We start from the raw sequence: 6273 nt of genomic DNA, 5'->3' as shown, positions 1-6273 counted from the left end.
ATATCGGGTCTTCACTTGAAGTCCTTAATCCAGCTGGAGTTGACACTCCTTTCAGACAAAACTTTTAAAGAATGTTTTCTGTCTCTAATTTTCCTCACTTTAAGTTTAATGAGACTTTCTCTATTATGGCTTGCCTACAGAGTATCAAGGTCACAAATAACCCAAACATATCTATATTTAATGGTTGTTTTTAAAGTTGTATGTGTTCTGCCCAGTTCACAAACCCCAAAAGACCAGGAATAACTAGATTCTACTGTAAATACATGAGGTTCTTTTTATTATAAAATCACTACAAGCTGCAGCTTGGGCTCACAACCCCCACTGCTGAAGCAGTGAGAGCCTACAACCCTGTGCTCAGGTTAGTTGGGTGATATAAAGATTCTGGTCCATCCCAGCATGCCCAAGACACGGGTGATTCCTGCCTGGCAAGCATCTATTGGTCAAAATGCTACATTTTGAATTGATTTGCTATAGGAAGGTCCCAGACCATTAATGACCTGGTGTCCCTCCCTAGGGGGGTGGTCCAGTTTCCTAGCAACTGTATCTCTAGTGGGTGGGGAAAGAATGCAGGAAGGTGGGTTCTTCCCCTCAGGGCATACTGGACTTCTCCACCCAGCTAACCTTAGTTCAGGCCTTAAATTTTAATAACTGCTGATTTTTAATCTTTTGGTTTTTCACATTTTTAATTGGTCGTTTTACATAGTATTTTCTCACTTCTTTCATGATTATTGTCTTCACTTGGCTTGGCAGTTTCACTTTTGGTTTTCCTCTGCTGTTCCTAGTCCCTTCTTGTGCAGAAAACTGTTCACATTGTTGATCTTGAACTGCTTGTTTTTAGAAAGTTTTTCTGGTAAGATTGGCCTGTGCTTAGAATTTACCTGTAAGTGGTTCTGCACACTGAAGTAAAACTATCCCTAAGTGATGAGAATGGTTCATTGTGTAAAGCATAGTTAATAAAAAACATACAGATGTTGACCACTTTTTCTCTCTTGGGAAGCCTAGAATCTTGGTCATTTTTCATAAAATCTTGAGTAATGAATTTTCTCATAGCTTGCTAGGAGCCAGCACTCCAGATGGGTTGTAACAGCCTGTGTCTGAAAGGGATCACTGTGTTCTGTGTGATTCCATTAGGTAAGGACGATGCATCCTGTCCCTGGTTTCTTCTGGGTTTTGCTGTGTTTATCTCTTCCTGGGTTTCATCTTTTAATTATATGCCAGAGCCCACCAGCAGAGCTGAACAGTACCTGAGTGGGAAGTGAGGATTTAAAATAATTAAAACAAAACACACTATACACTGGATGGCTTGAGAGGGCTGTCAGTATGACTGAAGCAGCAGCATGGGTTTATTCCAGGGTTCATTTTTTATAAGTAAAACAAAGCCAAGTCACATCAATTCTAAAAGAAAAGGTTCACGGAAACGCTCAACTTCTATTTCAAACACTATCTCCTTAGAGTGGATAAAGTCCTATTCTAAAATTAATTCCCTAAAGCAGTTATGGTCCATAGTCACACACAAGTGCTTAAGGAATTTGGAACACACTTTTTTTTTTTTCTGTTGCAAAACACATGAGGGTCTTTTTATTGTAAATTACAAGCTGCAGCTTGGGCCTACAGAGCCCCACCGCCGAAGCGGTGGGAGCTGAGCATGCCACCCCAGGTTAGTTGGGTGATTTATAGATTCTGGTCCATCCCAGCATGCCCAAGGCAGGGGCAATTCCTGCCTGGCAAGCATCTATTGGTCAAGATGTTACATTTTGAATCGATTGGCAATAGGAAGGTTCCCAGACCATTAATGACCTGGTGTCCCTCCCTACGGGGGTGGTCCAGTTTCCTAGCAACTGTATCTCTAGTGGGTGGGGAAAGAATGCAGCGAGGTAGCTCTCCCCTCAGGGCATTTACTAACTTCTATACTGCACCTACTCTAGGTCTTAACGATCGCTGCTACTTTATCTTTTGGTCTCTCATTTTCCCCTTTCCCATGATCATTTGAAGACCCAATCTTGGGTCTTCCAGATATGACCTCTTGTATCTTATAGATTTACCTTTTTTCATAATGGAATCTGGGGTCCCTTCAGGGTGGATATGGGGGTAGTAAGCCAAGGACATCTATTATCCTTTTTCTCTAGGGTCTCTCTAGGCTTTTAGCCCAGTTGCTGCAATATTAGTGTCCATTTCAGCTAAACAGATGCTCAAGATAATAGCTAATGCCAGGGAGCTCCTGTTGACTTAGCATTTCAGCCTGCTAGGGGGGATTTGGACGAAGATCCATCTTCTGGAGCTTCTTCGATTCTGACCGTTGGACCGTAGGCATCAAGGGCTAGGGAGGCTGAAATGCCAGTCAAAGGCTGGGCAATAGGGCAGTCCCAAGCATCTGGTTAGTTGATCCACCTGAAGAGGCAGAGAGCAATCATGTCAGTTTCCAGGAGTAGATGCTAAATGTATAAAAAATGACCAAGCTCCATTCGTGGCTAATTACCAACAGCTATACCCACAAAAAAAAAATGTTACTGTAGACACACTTAAGTTGTGTATAAAGGTTATAAAACAAACAGCTAACTGATACTCGTTCAGAGGGATGCAGTTTTACCTGTTACTCTCAAAATGTTTGATTTGCTGATATGTTACATTTCTGAGTATTTAAAATTATGGATTTCCTTTTGTGTACTAAAAAATTTCATATGAGTTTCAGGATGTGACCTGGATCTGGCATAGCTCAAAAGGATCACAGATGAGATTTTCCCTGATCTTTCCCATTTAATAGACAAATTTTAATTTCTGTCTCCAGTCTGAATTTTTCTCAGCAGATTTTCACCTGTTTAACTCTGTTCTGGGATCAGCTGTGGACTGCAAGCTGGAACACACTTTTAAGGAATTTGGCGAAACTTCCTCCTTTCTTTGTCAAGGTAAAGGCCAAGATGAAAACATAACAATGCAGCTTAACAAGTGGCTCTCCGCAGGTCTCCCTTTTTTATTGTTTTAAAAATTGACCCTAACTTAAGAGCTATGGAGCAGAAGATTGTGTCTGTGTCTAAGGTTGTCTGTCTTGTAAAATATATTCTTATCTGTCATTGGTACATGAATTGCATCATTCATGTCCTGTCTTAGGTCAAATATATCTCAGAGAAAACTAACCCATCTCTGGCTACTAACCTCTGCTAGGATAGATGCTGGAGTTTAATCTTATGCAGATCAGCTTTAACATTCCAGAAGGCCTTGATGAAGGTTTTAATTATCCCTTGTAGGAGGCATGCTCTTAAGAGTAATAAGCCACGTCCAAAAAAACTGATGTAAAAATATGACCATGAGGACCATAATACCTACAATAATTAATCCAACCATTCTTTTAGGTGTGCTTCTAGCACTCATAATCCCTTATCAGAATACCCAGCCTAAGAAACATTCACAGAAACCATAAGATAAGACTATCTAACAACCAGAACTTGCTGTCCATTTGAAAGATTAGGAATCTAGCTTGTTAGTTTACATTAATGGCAGGAAACATTAAAGTTCGAATCTTGTTAACATTTTCAAATAACAAAACATAAGGAGAATATACATAGGCAGTTACAGGGCCTCCCAAGAGTTTCTGAAGCTGAGAGACCAAAAAATAAAAATAAAAATTAGCAGCTATTATTAATTAAGGCCTGAACTAGGTGGGTGGAGAAGTCCAGTAATGCCCTGAGGGGAAGGACCACTGCAGTCTTTCCCCACCCACTAAAGTTAACAGTTGCTAGGAAACTGGCCCATCCCCCTAGGGCGGGACACAAGGTCATTATGGTCTGGGGACCTTCCTATAGCCAATCAATGCAAAATGTAGCATTTTGACCAATAGATGCTTGCCAGGCAGGAATTGCCCCTGCCTTGGGCATGCTGGGAGGGACCAGAATCTATATATCACCCAACTAACCTGGGCACGGCGTGCTCAGCTCCCACTCATTCGGCGTGGAGTGTGTGGGTCCAAGCTGCAGCTTGTACTTTACAATAAAAAGAACCTCATGTATTTACAGTGGAGTCTGTTTATTCCTGGTCTCTTGGGGTTCATGAACTGGGCAGAACAAAGCAAGCTTGTTTTGGTCTGCTGAAAACCAGAATCAGACCACAGTCTTTTTTTTTTTTTTTTTTCATGACAGAGAAATCTTTTTTTGATGTATTACATCATTGATTTTTTTTTAAATTTTTCATCAATTACACTTTATTCATTCTGCATCCCCCCATAAGCCCCTCCCTCCTCCTCTCCCAATAGACCACAGTCTTATAGTCAGTCTTTTTTACATTCTGTCTGATTTTGTTGAGAATTTTGATTATCAGACTAATCAAGTCCAGTCACATTGTATCTAAATGTTTATCTGCACAATATCTTCTCCCATGAGCAGAATGACACAAAGGTGAGTCAAAAGCCTAAGTCCAATACAGCTCTCTGTTCACCGTCAGGACAGAATTCATGATTGCCTGCAGCCAGAACATCCTCTTTCTGGGGAACATTTCCTTCAAATTGCACCAGCATTTCTGGGATACACCTGGTTCTTTCTGAGTCCTTCGGATAAACACAAACATACCCTCAACACTATATTAATAAGGAGTTTGGGCCCTGCTATGTTCCAGTCATCGGATCTTTCCATTTTACTTGGCCATAATTATCTTTGGTATTAGGATGTCACAATCAATCAGCCACAGAATGGCCTTGTGAGAGACCAAAAGATTAAAAATTAGCAGCTATTATTTAAGGCCTGAACTAGGTGGGTAGAGAAGTCCAGTATGCCCTGAGGGGAAGAACCAATTTACTGCATTCTTTCCCCACCCACTAGAGATACAGTTGCTAGGAAACTGGTCCATCCCCCTAGGGAAGGACATCAAATCATTAATGGTCTGGGGAACTTCCTATAGCCAATCAATTCAAAATGTAGCATTTTGACCAATAGATGCTTGCCAGGCAGGAATTGCCCCTGCCTTGGGCATGCTGGGAGGGACCAGAATCTTTAAATCACCCAACTAACCTGAGCATGGGGCAATCAGCTCTCACCACTTCGGTGGTGGGGGGTGTGGACCCAAGTAGCAGCATGTAATGACTTAAAATAAAAAGAACCTCATGTATTTACAGAGCAGTCTAGTTATTCCTGGTCTTTTGGGGTTCGTGAACTGGGCAGAACACTTGTAAATCCACATTTAAAATAAAGAGAGCATGATATAATTCTGTGGTGTTTGGGGATATAACTCACCTATTTTAATTTTTTGCAATTCTTAAGAGATCCATGGGCTTGTTCCACAATTTCTTGACCTTGAGAATTATATGGAATGCCTGTTTTATGACTTATATTTGTTTGCACACAAAAATACTGAAAAGTTTCAACTCATATATCCTGAGCCATTATCAATTTTTATAATGGAAGGAATACCAATTGCAGCAAAATACTTTAAACAATTACTTTTTTGGTGGCTTCTCATGTTAAGGGAGTCACCATGATAAATCCTAAAAAAGTGTAAATTTGATACATGAACATGTTTAGTTTCCCAAATTCTGGGACATGAGTTACACCCATTTGCCACAAATGATTGGGAGTCAAGCCTCTAGGATTGACACCATATTGAACATTAAAATGTTCAGGACAAGAAGAAGATAAGCTTATAATTTGTCTAACGGCTTCTCTGGTTAATATTAAATTGTTTTTTTTTAAGCTCTGACTATTTTGATGATGTAAGGCATGAGATTTTTGAGCGAATTTTTTTGAGTTAATCATGCCACATGTGTGGCTTGATTTGCTAAATCATTACATTGATAGTCTCCTTTGTTTTACAGATGATTTTTGGTTCTAAGGCGTCTCATTTATTAATTGTAGACCTTAGAGTCTGAGCTGTTGTTGTTCTGTTCAAGAAGTCATCTCTTGTGCCAATGAGTTCAAGGCTCTTACCTACTTAATCATCTAGCAGATTTAGTGTATGTGGTTTTATGTTGAGGTCTTTGATCTTCATGAACTTGAGTTTTGTGCAGGGTGATAAATATGGCTCTATACGTATTTCTCTACATTTAGACATCCAATTAAACCATCACAGTTTGTTGAAAATATTTTCTTTTTTCCATGGTTTGGTTTCAGCTTCTCTGTCAAAAAGCAGGTGTGCATAGGTGTGTGACTTAATTTTGGGTGTTTGAATTTATTCCATTGATCAGCTGTCCTATTACTATGCCAGTACCATTCAGTTTAACTTCTTTCTTTCTAATTTATATGCCTTTGATTTCCTTTAGTTGTCTTATTGCTCAAAATATAATCTAGTACTATA

Source organism: Meriones unguiculatus, chromosome X, assembly GCF_030254825.1.
Source record: "Meriones unguiculatus strain TT.TT164.6M chromosome X, Bangor_MerUng_6.1, whole genome shotgun sequence".
Lineage (NCBI taxonomy): Eukaryota > Metazoa > Chordata > Mammalia > Rodentia > Muridae > Meriones > Meriones unguiculatus.
The sequence above is the reverse complement of the archived record's forward strand: the minus strand, read 5'-3'. Positions refer to the sequence as shown.